Here is a 14143-nt window from a genome sequence, read left to right on the forward strand (position 1 = left end):
TTAATAATGTGTCCATGCATTGGCCAAAACCCAGAGTACAGCAGCCTATCCAGCCTGAGGGAAGCCATGGTCACAAGTTAGAGTCACATAGACATTTGGTCCCAGCCAGGAATCAGCCATTTGATACTGGTCCTCCTTTAAGTGCAGTCAGGATTATCAAAGGCTACTTGCTTTTGAAGGGCCATCCTGTGAATCTGGGTAATAATTTCAGGTCCATATTTGATTGGGGAGTTGTAACTTGATAATAATCCCCCTTTTCTTCAAATTGCTGCATGGGTATAGAGGACTAGGAAGGCATATTCGGAGCCAATGTAAATATTAATTTTTAAGGCTTTTGCTATTTGTAAAGCACAGGTGGGTATTATTAACTTCGCTTTTGGGGGACACAAATTTGCTGACAGAGCTTTGTCCTCAACATTCTAAGTTAAGACTGACTAGCATACCCAGGTTTTCTTACCCCCTTTTCCATGAAACTGCTGCCTTTGGTAAATCAGCTGTCATTTGCATTTTTAATAGAGGCATCTTTTATATCTGGATGACAAAAATAAACAAGATCAGTAACTTCTGAACAGTTATGCTCTATAGAAGTTACAATGGTCAGGTCTAGTCATAAGGGTAGCTGGGCTTTAAGTTTGACAGGTTTAAGTATTATTTTAGGCATATGTATAGCATTACCTGGTATTTAATAAGTCAGTTTCCCATCATCCACTGGTGACTTTTGGCTTTGAAGTTCTTACAGTCAGGGATTGTCCCATAGTGAGCTTTGAGGCTCCTTCTACCAAGAGGGCTATTATATGCTTGGCTGTTTGTTAGCAACTGTACCTCAACAGGGGTGGCTTCTAAGATAAATATGACTATGAGGGATGAAACCATTAAGAAGCCCTTTTTGTTTGAGGTCCAGCCTTCACAATATTGTAATTACAAGGAATCGCTGGCAAGTGGGAAAAAACTTTTAAGAGATAAGGGCATCCCCAAGTACATTATCCAGTCATAAAAATGGGAGATAATGGATGACACTACTTAAGTCCATAGTTACACCGCTCCATGGATTAAATGCTGGCTTTTAAGGAAGGATTTAAGGAGGGATTTTGTCATCCCAGCCTAACAAAATTGGTCAAGATGCTAGCTGAGTTCTACATTTGTTGGGGAATTCATCCCATTTTCCAGTTTTTAAAATACTCATATGCCCATGGAGTCCTGGTGTTATTTCCACAGAACAAAAAGCATGAAGATTATGTGTGAGCTATTGTGTAGAAAGAGAAAAGCTATTTCTCTTAAGTTTACCTCAAGTTGTCTAGCCTAGGCAAACATTTAAGGACAATCCAAACTAGGATGTAACATCCACAAAGGTGGGTTACTGAAACATAATTTTTCTCTCTAAAATTACTGTCGCAGCCAGCACGAGGAATCGACCAGGGTAACCGTGAGGGCTAAGAGGATGATGAAAAAAAGAGACAAAGAGATGGGGGCAGGAGGGATACTGAAGATGATGTCCAACAGTGCCAATTTTATTCCACATCTTACAAGCATTTATAATGAAGACCAGAATAGAAGGAGCATTACATCAGTACATAGTCAGATGACCACAAGTTTCTATAACAAGTTTACATTTACTACAAGCAAACCTTGTGATGCCAGGTAGTTTCGGCTAAAGCCATTAGCAAGACAATCAACCAGGGAGTGGGTTATGGGAGGTACAGAACAACAAGGATTAACTAAGAATTTAGGACCCTGGCCACATTGTTCCCTACTGTAGGGAGAGTGTGTGGGAAGTCACGTAGTTGAGCGCATGACACATAGCACAGACCCTTTCTCAGTGCACTCAACTTTCCCATCCTTAACCTTGTCAAGGTGTCCGGACTTTGAAGGAGACACAAGTCAGGGCCTGGTTTGGTCCTCGACTCCAACCATGCGGTAGCCTCCAACAAATTACCCTCATTTCCAGAGATAGCCAAATCAAGACTAATCTGTTTGCAAAACAAGTCCAATTTTAACAAACTTTGCCTAATAATTTACAAAAGCTCAGCAAGAATAATGATCATAAATAGAGATTTTTTTTAAAAAATTGCTTTGCAGTAAGTTTTTCCAAGGAACCTCTAGGTGGAACTTTTAGCAGACTCTTCTGGCCAGAAGCCACGCCCAGTACTTACCATCGACATGTGTGCAGAACCTCAGATCTGAGTGACTTTCTCATCAGAAGGTCTGCAAAGTTTCCTGTACCTGCCAGGAAGTGACATTCTTTACTTACTTGGTGAGACTGATGGGAACTCTGTATGCAGGGTTATCAGCTCAACTTTTCCAAGGGAATTTATGGCTCCAGGGTTCATAGAGTCAACCTTAGTTCCTTAAAGCTGTCTGGTCATATCTGAGTCTATGCATGTCTTTCTCAAATATGACATTCCTGTCAAAGCCTTGGTAAAATAACCAACATTTCCAATGGTGTCCTGTTACAAGGAGAAGAGATTCTTACTGAACTTCTGGAAATGACTAAGATTGCCATGGAAGCAAGAATACTTACTGAGACCTTTGTAATTTCAGAAGGTTTAGGTAGAGAGAAAAGTTAACTGCTTCAGTTTGTATTATTCTTTCTATATATCACTGATGTCTTAATGATGAAGTTCTAGAACCTAGGTGAGGTTCGGTGGGCTGAGGTCCAGAGCTGATGACCAAGAAAGAATTCTTGAGACATCTTTGGTGCAAAATGGTGGTTTATTAAAGCACGGGGACAGGACCCGTGGGCAGGAAGAGCTGCTGCCCGGGGTTGTGAGGGTAGGCATGTTATATACCTTGGGGCGTCCTTGTTAATGAGATTTATTAGAAGAAATTTAACTTTATTTATTTTTCCTTCTACCTCTGCCTCCTCCTTCGGTTTTTTATGGGGGGGAAGGTGACGTTAGGGCTTGAGGAACTGAGTTATGTGTCTTTGGAAATTGGGCTATCGATAAGGTAACTTCTTTGTTGTAAATCTCAAGGACATTTGCAAACCAAGGGAGACTCCTGGACTGTGGTCTCTGCAAGTTAACTATTTGTTTTCCTTCTAGGATAGTCAGGGGTGCCTGAGGAATGTGACATGTATTACTGAGGGGAGCGGGTGGAGAGGGGGTGCAAGGTGCCAGCCCCTGCTCCGTCCTCAGCCAGCCTCCTGCTCCCTCATCATTAATGATGTGCTTTTGGAATACAGGTAAGGTTCAGTGGGGTGGAGTCCAGAGCCAACGATGACCAAGAAAGAATTCTTGAGACATCGTTGGTGTCAAATGGTTTATTAAAGCATAGGGACAGGACATGGGCAGAAGCAGCAGTTCTTCTGAAGCAGATCTTGTGAAGGGTGGCTGATTCTTTACTATGGGGTTGGGGGAGGTAAGGAAAAAGGGAGGTTTTGGAAAGAACTTTCATATGCTAAAGAAGGCTCACAGGATACCAGAGGCCTTGCCCCAGTTAAGGTTGTTTACCCCTTTTCAGTAAGACATTAACAAGAAGATAGTTGGAAACTTCCTGGAGGAATGTTACACTCTGTCTACCTTCAAGTATCTGTCAGTGCACTGCAGATTATAAGGACATTTAATTGTATCTACATTTCCTTCTGGAAGCTAGGTTATTAATAGAAATGCTTTGTTCTTGTAAATTGCAAAGACATTTGTGAACCAAGGGAGACTCATGTCTTGCAGGACTGTGAACTCTGTAAGCTTAACTATTTTTTTTTTTTCCTTAGCTTTAGGGCAGCCAGGAGTGTGTGAGGAATATCACATATACCCCATGGGCAGGGTGGGGGGAGTTGTGGGTGTCATTTTCTGCTTTGACCTCAGCTTGCCTTCTGTTCCCTCATCATTAAGAAAATGTTTTCTTAGTTTGAAAGAGTAAATTTTAGAGTACCAGCTATGTTTCAACCAAGAGTTTACAAAACTATAATCTTTTAGTTCATTTAGTCCCATGTTACTATTCTTGTTTAGTCTGAAGGATGTGGTGAAAGATCCCCCCGGGGCTCCAAGCACCCCGGAATGGACCCCTTCTCAGGAGGAGACCCCCAGACCCAAAAACCGAGCCGAGTCCACTGGTCAGATGCAAACAGCACGAGGTTTATTGAGTAGACACAGGTACCTGCGGGCGGTCAAGTCTTAGGAGGACTCGCGCACCAGCCCTTAGTTCAGGGCCTTTTTATGGGGTTTGGGGAAGCGAAAGCATACGTACAGAAGCGGAAGCATGGTTACAAAGTTTTCATTGGCTGGTTTGAATGTAAAGGCATACTTGGCGCGCGGGAATACCCCTGATTGGTTCGCTCAGCATCCTTCATTTACATAGTAGGAAGTTACTTTCATTGGTCGTTAACAAAAGGGAAACAGACAGTATTGGCTAGATTTCAATCCTTCATTAGCATGTAGACTGACCATCGGCATTGGCCAGACTACAATCCCTTATTAGCATGTAGACTGACCATCGGCATTGGCCAGACCACAATCCCTTATTAGCATGTAGACTGACCATCGGCATTGGTCAGACTACAATCCCTTATTTGCATGTAGACTGACCTTTCAACATTCCTTGTAGTATCTTATCACTTTTTACAACATGGGAGGAATGTTTAAGGGAGTGGGAGAAGGGGGTGTTGGCTAAGCAAAGAGAAGGGGGAAGGAGGGGGAAAGGGAGGGAGAAAACCCTTTTCAGTGGGAAACAGAAAGAAAGAAAAAGAGTTATTAAATTTAATTTCCTTACCACCTAGAGCCCACTGACAAGTCCTTGAAACAGGCAGAGTGACATTCTTCTAGGGACTCAACTGCCTCCACCTTAATACTTTGCAAAGGGCAAAAGGCAATCCTAATCTGACCCCTCCCCCAACCCCAACCAGGATCCTATAAGTCTACTTTAACATATAAAAATTCCTTTGGAAACTTCCTTTATCTCTAAACCCTCCAAGATACACAGTGGCAATCAACCCCAAGCATATGGCCCACCGATATACTTCTGAAATGTCTTGTGAGTAAGATTCTATTAGATGGTAAAACATGACCTTTTCCCAACAACAGCTAGCCCCTCAAGATCCTGGAAACCTTGTTTTCAAAATTCCTTAGACACTGACATTCTCCCTGACCCCCTCATAACTTGCAAGTATGTAAGGGCCCCTCCTCCCAACCTGGGGGCAACAGCAGCTCTTCCAGCCCATGGGTCCTGTCCCTGTGCTTTAATAAACCACCATTTTGCACCAAAGATGTCTCAAGAATTCCTTCTTGGTCATCAGCTCTAGACTCTACACCACTGAACCTCACTTATATTCTAAAACTTCATCATGAATGCAGTTCTAGTTAGTTCTGGCAATTCTTACCCATTTCAGTTTTAATCTTAAAGATATTGAATATCTGTATTTGTCCTAAAGTCCTCTTTATGAATCTTTTCTTGAAGATGAAACTCATTTTGCAAGAAAATAGGAACAATTAGAAAAGAGAAAAACTCAGAATCGACATGGTTCAAGATCTGATGAGATGAGAATTTACCATAGAGCTAGCAAGGAAATCGGGTTATTTCTGTAACACTTCACAGAACACTTCAATAATCAGATATTAAGTGATGATTTTATATTAAAACATTAAAACTTTGGGAATTGCATATCCTCTCTAGAATAATTACAGCATTTATCCAAATGCAACCGAAGGCTCATCATTTGTTTATCAGTGCTTCCAGAGTAACTTCACATGCCAAACAGAAAGACCTACTGAGTTAGACTTCATTTACAATTTAATTCTTGGGAAATTTGTTAAAACCTTTAAGTTTTAAAGTACATGCCTAAATAGAATTAGGGATCATCAAAATAGAATTAGGGATCCCTAAATAGAATTAGGGATCATCAAAGAAATTAGGGATTATCAAAGATAAAAGAGAAAAAACCTTATATATATATATATATTTATTTATTTAAGCAAGAGCAGACCAACAATTCAAGAAAATTTTGCCTTTTGAACAAAGAATTTCAATCTTATACCACTGTACTTTAAAAATCATTTTTTAAAAAATTCATCTATCTTGAACATACCCCAAATTCCTCTTTAAAGATTTCCCTTCCCTGTTACAGAACCTGAACTGAGTTCTGATGAAAGAACCAAATGGCACTTGGAGACCTTTTAGGATGGGAGGTTTATTTAACATGGGCAGGCTCAGAGGACAGTGTTTGCCAAAGGTCTGAGCTCCGAGCATGAGCAGGGAGGGGGAATTTATACCCTTCTACTTCTGCATACTTGGTACTTTTGACACGTGTGTGAGAGAAGGTAGGGAAGAAGCCTGAAGGACTTTGAGACAGGAAATGGAATTCTGTTGTTAATTTGGTCAGCCATCTTAGACTACAGTTTTTCCCATATCACCACAAATATATTACAACTTTCTTCTACATTCAGATTTTGTCCCAAGCCAATTTTTCCCCAAATAACCACCTTATTTCAGACAAAATTACCTTTTTAGTCTTCAAAAAAATGTATTCCCATTCCTTTTATCTTTCGTACATATCTCCTACTTTTCTACATAAAGTGTGTCTTCCCTTATTTCCATCAGTTTTAGTTATACTTAGCAACTTTTGAACTCCTAGAAACCTTAGTCTCCAGTGACAACTAAGTAGTAACCAACTGTCACACCAGAATTCTTTAGAGAGCAAATCTGTGAATCAGTTAAGCATGAAGCATGTTTACCCACAGACTCAAATATCCTCCAGTTTTTCCAGTAAGTAACCAAAAGCACAAACCTATGTCCAGTCCTCAAGGCTTTAGCACTTTATCCTATTTGAAAAGACCAAGATGTCCAATGAATTCAATCCCATTTATCATCCAAGCAAAAGTTTGAAGTTTCAGGTTACCAAAAACTTTGGTGAAAGCTATCTTAACAATTTCCTATGAAAACTTTGAGACAAGACAAGATTAACCATTACGTGTGTTTATTGCTAACAAACTGCAACAGAGAGAACATGGCTTATCTGACCTTCAGTAAACCTCCACAGAATAAAAGTTTCATGTTTACTGCTGATAACTTATAAGACAGGTGTATCTTAATTAAACCAACAAACTTGGTTTAGTTTTTTGTTTGTTTTAGTTTTTTTTTTTTCTTTTTTTTAAACTTAAATACTGAACTGTGTTCCACCTGGGCCCACCCCATTTTCAATTTTTATCTGAGACCACTGGGGAAATCTGGAGTGGGAGGTATTAAGTCCAGGGGTGCTCTTTTGGCTCCTTGAGAAGGAGGGTAGGAGAAGCCAATGGTGCAGAAGTCACTGAGGATGGTTATTCAGAAGTTCTTCAGGTCTCACCCCAGGTGGTACAGAAACAGGAAGAAGGACAGGAGGAGACAGAAGAGGCAAAGTGCTGCCAGAAGACAGAGCAAGGGTCCCTGGTTCTAGAGGTCATCAAATCCAACAGAGGAGCCATCACCATGTTTTCCCACAAACCAGGGGGAATAGGCAGTCCATGTCAGCCCAGAGAAGACAGCGAATTTCTCCCAAAACAAAGGGAGAGCCAAGCCAGCACTGTTTCCTTAGTGTGAAAGATCCCCCCGGGGCTCCAAGCACCCCGGAATGGACCCCTTCTCAGGAGGAGACCCCCGGAACCAAAAACCAAGCCGAGTCCACTGATCAGATGCAAACAGCACGAGGTTTATTGAGTAGACACAGGTACCTGCGGGCGGTCAAGTCTTAGGAGGACTCGCGCGCCAGCCCTTTGTTCAGGGCCTTTTTATGGGGTTTGGGGAAGCGAAAGCATACGTACAGAAGCAGAAGCATGGTTACAAAGTTTTCATTGGCTGGTTTGAATGTAAAGGCATACTTGGTGTTTGTAGATTGGCTAGTTCAAATGTAAAGGCATACTTGGCGCGCGGGAATACCCCTGATTGGTTCGCTCAGCATCCTTCATTTACATAGTGGGAAGTTACTTTCATTGGTCGTTAACAAAAGGGAAACAGACAGTATTGGCTAGATTTCAATCCTTCATTAGCATGTAGACTGACCATCGGCATTGGCCAGACCACAATCCCTTATTAGCATGTAGACTGACCATCGGCATTGGTCAGACTACAATCCCTTATTTGCATGTAGACTGACCTTTTAACATTCCTTGTAGTATCTTATCACTTTTTACAACATAGGAGGAATGTTTAAGGGAGTGGGAGAAGGGGGTGTTGGCTAAGCAAAGAGAAGGGGGAAGGAGGGGGAAAGGGAGGGAGAAAACCCTTTTCAAGTGTTGAGTATAACATCTGACTGCCTGACAAGGGAAGCTGAACAGTAAATCTAGGCAGTCTCAGAGGCTAGCTGATGGTACTGCCCACAGCAGAGAATGTTCTTTAGTCCTGACAAATATGAATATCACCTCTGGCCCCACCTAAACCACAGAGCTCGCAGCATAGTTTTGGAAAACACATGGGCGACCACAGTGTCAATGGACATATATGTGGCAGTCTGTAATCTTAGAATATGAAATTACATCCAAGATGATTGTGGGGGATCTGGGCATCTCAGTGGTTAGTATCTGCCTTTGGGTCAGGTCATGATCCTATGGTCCTGGGACTGAGCCCCGCATTGGGCTCTCTGCTCAGTAGGGAGTCTGTTTCTCCCTCTCCCTTTGCCCCTACCCCCCACGATGCTGGTGCTTGCTCTAATAAATAAAACAGAATCTTTAAAAAAAGAAAAAAAAAAGATGACAAATGTTTTAAATCAGAATTTGCCATGTCCCTAAGATATCTCTAGAAGAAATGACAAAATAGTTGGCTACTTTCAGATGACTGAGAATAAAACCTCTCAAACTTGCCTTCATTCCATTTCAGTAAAGGAAGAGGTACACGTACAAGAGAAATTCGGCAGAAGTCAGATGAAAAACTGGACCAGACAGATCATTTCAATAATGAAATGCACACAGGTATTTGTTTTCCAAGGCTCAATATTCACATTCAAATAGAGAGGACTCACCATGAAACATGACCTGTGGACTATCTTTTCAGGAAAAATAAAATCCAAAATAATCACTAGTATCTGGCACATTCCTCTACATAAAATGTACAGTGTATGTCTGACAATTACTAATGCTTTATCTACTGTAATGTATTTAATGTTCTTTTGATTCTATGTGTTTATACTAATATTATTGTCCTTTTATGGACAGAAGGAATTTAATGAAGGTTTAGTGAGCCTCTCAATATTGGTAGAGTCAGTGTTTAAATATGGATACCCTAAAAATCAACATGGGAAACCCAGGTCAAATGCCCTTCCAGAACGTGACCTGTGTTTGGATTCTCTTTCCTCTTTGACACTCAGTGGCTCACCCAGATGTCTTCACACAGAACTTCCATGAACTGAGACTTCAAACTGAAAATTCCAGGCTACATGACACACACATAGCCCGAGTGGCTTTCTGGCTGACTACTGAGAACCAGAGACAGAAATCAGGTGTCTGAGGTCAACACACAGGAAATTCCCAGGAATGAGTTCACTTTCACACCTGGAGAAGCAAGACTATACACCTGTGTATCTGACAACATTTTGTATAGCTACTACCTTGCCTGAAGAACACAACTATAAATGTGTCCCCAGACATTGGTTCTCAACATCTTCCTTAGACAGGCATTAGGGATTATGTAAGAAAGGCAAGTTGGGGGAGGGGGGTTGTACCTCAGGACTACTGACATGGGAATATGGGGGTAGGCACAACAATCCAAGATTTACAGATCCTCCAAGTGATTCTGACTCAGGCTAAATTCAACAACCTCTGCAGGAACTAAGTCACAGGTCAATCCTGAGTTATCCACACAGTGGAAGTCACTCTTAGAAGCCTGCTATGCTTGTGGCCATTTTACCATTGTGACACACAAATGTGACATACACAACACACCTTTTCTTTATTCCTAAGTGCATCTGACTCTAACAAAGTCTGTCTTGGCTTTCTCCTCTTCCATCTCTCTCTTCTCTCTACCCTCCTTGAGCTTGCTGAGATCACCCCAAATACACTTCAGTTCACATTCCTGAATGAAAGCAATCCAAATTTATGTTAATTAGAACAGAGGTGCCTGGGTGGCTCTATTGGTTAAGCAGACACTTGGTTTCAGCTAAGGTCATCATCTCAGGGTTCTGGGGTCAAGCTCCAAATAGGGCTTTCAGCTCAGCCAGTAGTATGCTTCAGGATTATTTTTGTACCTACTCACTTTCTCTGCTCTAAAATAAATAAACCTTTGGTGCACCTGGGTGGCTCAGTGGGTTAAAGTCTCTGCTCTCGGCTCAGATTATGATCCCAGAGTTCTGGGATTGAGACCTGCATCAGGCTCTCTGCTTCAGTGGGGAGCCTGCTTCCCCCTCCCCCTCTGCCTGCCTCTCTACCTACTTGTGATCTCTGTCAAATAAATAAATAAATAAATAGATAGATAATAAATCTTTATTAAAAAAATAAAGTGGGGTTCCTGTGTGCTCTGTTGGTTCACCATCCAACTCTAAGTTTCAACTGAAGTCAGGATCCAAGGGTTGTGAATATAATCACAATGCCTGGGGGTGGACAATACCAGAGAGTAGAAATGGAAAAATCAGGATACCTGAGGGTATCTAGCATATTTTATAAGACCTGAGTGTCTACCTACTCACTGTATACATAACATAAAACATACATTATCTTTTCTATATGTACACAACCTTTTCATTATATAGCTGACCACAAAACAAAGGTACTGAAAAATGAATTATCTTCAATTGATACAATGTTAAATATGACTGTAAGATGCTAACCAAGTCATCTTTTCTCTCAGGCCAGGAGGAGTAGAGAGACAGCATGGATTGTGAAACAACCTAGGGACAGCTAGCCCCAAAACTGGGTAGGCTGTTTAAAGCAGAAATGGTCCCTATGGTGACAGGTGACCTGCTTCTCAATCAATGCCTTGCACATAGCCCAGAGCACTGGACTAGACTCATCATGGGGCTGAGTGGAAGCTCCTGCCAACCTCTGGTTAGCTTCCTTGGAAGGTCAGCTTCCTTGGAAGGTCACCCATCTATACTAGAAGAGATCTGTGTTGGGGTTATATTCCTGGGATACCAATGCTCTGTGGAACTACAACACACACCATGCTGGTTCTAACTAGTTGCACCCAGAAGCCTTTCTTCATCTTCTGCATCTACTCAGTCATGTGATATCTTCAATACTTAAATCCTCCAATATCCCCCCCCACACACACATCACTCCATGAATCTGAGCCTGGAAAAGTACAGTTATCTCTGTCATCCAACAGCAACTGGTCCTCAGGAGCACCAGGGAATTCTCAATCACGAGAAAAACACCTGACTTCCCAGAAAAACACAATTCCCAAGAACACATCTCTGTCACATGTGCTCATCATGAGTAGCTCCCTAAGGCCCTGCAGTGACCAAAGAAATTCCTCACATTTCAAGAGTTCTCTATATTTTATTTTTATAGGATTTAACTTTCTCTCAAGCTGTGTCATCATGTTTTATCACTCCTCCCAACTCTCAAAGTGCGAAGTGCCTAAATTAATCCTGTTCCCATTGATGGCATTTTCCTATGCTTCCAATGAAGTGGTGACAACATTGTATTTAAATCTCAGTTATGGCCTCAAATAATCCTGCTACTAACCTTTTACCATTGAAGTGGAAAATCCAAGCTACTCCTAAGGACCTGCAAGGGCCTGCAAGGTTTAGATGGGAGGGGGAGAGCAGTGACAGTGGGCTTTCCAGAACACAGGAATAAAGATCAGTTTTGATACCTACATCATTGGAATGGAGATGAAGAGACAAAAGACATGAAAGGATTCAGAAGGAAAACAAGTAAAATTTGGCCACCTGGGTGGTTCAGTGGGTTAAGCCTCTGCCCTTGACTCGGGTTATGATCTCAGGGTCCTGGGATTGAGCCCTGCATTGGGCTCTCTGCTCAGTGTGTAGCCTCTCTCTCTGCCTGCCTCTCTGCCTACTTGTGATTTCACTCTCTGTCAAATAAATAAATAAAATCTTAAAAAAGAAGAAAACAAGTAAAACTTATCTTTCTAGATTCAGAGTCAATAGTGTAGCCTTGGACAGGCCACTCTCCAATGAAGACTTCATGCCAGTGATTCGGCTTAGACATGTTTCATCTCTTACCTTGGGAGGCATCATCACTACTAATAGAGGACTGATTTTTTTCCCGAGGTATGATATCTACTCGGCAACAGAATACACATTCTTCTTGTGTACACATGGACATTCTCCAGAATAGTTCACATACTGTGTCAAAAATAGGGTCTTGAATGGTACAGAAAAAATGGGATTATTCTCTGCATTTTTCAGGCCACATTGCTTTATTTTTTATTTGCTTTATTTTTTATTTTTTTAGATTTTATTTATTTGACAGAGATCACAAGTAGGCAGAGAGGCAGGCAGAGAGAGAACGGGGAAAGCAGTCTCCCCACTGAGCAGAGAGCCCCATGTGGGGCTCAATCCCAGGACCCTGAGATCATGACCTAAGCCAAAGGCAGAGGTTTTAACCCACTGAGCCACCCAGGTGCTCCAGGCCACAGTGCTTTAAAATTGAACTCAGTGATGAGAAAATTTGCAAGGAAAATAAATAAATGGAGGTTAAGAAAAATCCTACTAAAGAATGAATGGGTTAACCAGTAAATTAAAGAAGAATTTTTAAAAATACATGGAAACCAATGAAAATGAAAGGAATAATTCATTATTCATTAGGACCAAGTAGGACATGTGGGATTCACCAAGGGCAGACCTAAGAGGGAAGTATAGAGCAATACAGGCCTTTCTCAAGAAAAAGACAAATCTCAAATACGTAATCTAACCTTCCATCTAAAGGAACTGGAAAAACAACAATGACCAGCAAATAAAGCCTAAAGCCAGCAGAAGAAGAGAAACAATAAAGATCTGAGCACAAATCAATAAAATAGAAATAAAAAACAGACCCACAGTAGAACAGATCAACAAATCTAAGAACTGTATCTTTGAAGGAATTACTGTCTGAAAAACTTGATAAACCCCTAGGAGACTAAGGAGAAAGAGCAGAGGACCCAAATAAAATCATGAATGAAAAATGAGAGCTCATAACCAACACTGAAGAAATAGCAACAATAATAAAATAATATTGTGAGTAATAATATACGAACAAATTAAGAAATCTAGAAGAAAAATGGATGTATTCCTCGAAAACTCTACCTATCAAAACTGAAGCAGGAAGAAATAGAAACCCAGATAGACCCATAACCAGCAAAGAAGTTGAAGCAGTAGTCAACAATCTCCCAACAAAAAAGAGTCCAGGGCTGGATGGCTTCACAGTGGAATTCTATCAAACAATTCAAGGAGAATTAATACCCATTCTTCTGAAGCTGTTTTAAAAAGTAGATGTGGAAGGAAAACTTACAAGCTCTTTCTATGACACTACCCTGATTCCAAAACCAGAAAAAGACCCCACCAAAAAGGAGAATTACAAATCAATATCCCTGATGAACATGGATGCAAAAACTCTCACCAAGGGCGCCTGGGTGGCTCAGTGGGTTATGCCTCTGCCTTTGACCCAGGTCATGATCTCAGGGTCCTGGGATTGAGTCCCACATCGGGCTCTCTGCTCAGCAGGGAGCCTGCTTCCTCCTCTCTCTCTCTGCCTGCCTCTCTGCCTACTTATGATCTCTGTCAAATAAATAAATAATCTTTAAAAAAAAAAAAAAAACTCCCATCAAGATACTAACAACGTATTGTTAAAATACGTTAAAAAGATTATTCACGGTGTGCCTGTATGGCTCAGTGGGTTAAGACTCTGACTTAGGCTCATGTCGTGATCTCAGGGTCCTGGGATCGAGCCCCACATCAGGCTCTTTGCTTAGTGGGGAGCCTGCTTACCCCCTCCATCTGCCTGCCTCTCTGTGATCTCTTTCTCTCTGTCAAATAAATAAATTAAAATCTTTTTTAAATAAAAGAATTATTCATTAGGACCAAGTAGGATTTATTCTGGGTTGTAAGGGTGGTTCAACATCCACAAATCAATCAATGTGATTCATCACATTAATAAAGGACAAGAACCATATGATCCTCTCAATTGGTAAAGAAAAAGTATGTGACAAAACCAGCATCTTTTCTTGACAGAATGCTCTCTGCAGTGTAGGGATAAAAGGAACATACCTCAACATCATAAAGGACATATATGAAAAACCCACAGCT

Source organism: Neovison vison, chromosome 7, assembly GCF_020171115.1.
Source record: "Neovison vison isolate M4711 chromosome 7, ASM_NN_V1, whole genome shotgun sequence".
Taxonomy (NCBI): Eukaryota; Metazoa; Chordata; class Mammalia; order Carnivora; family Mustelidae; genus Neogale; species Neogale vison.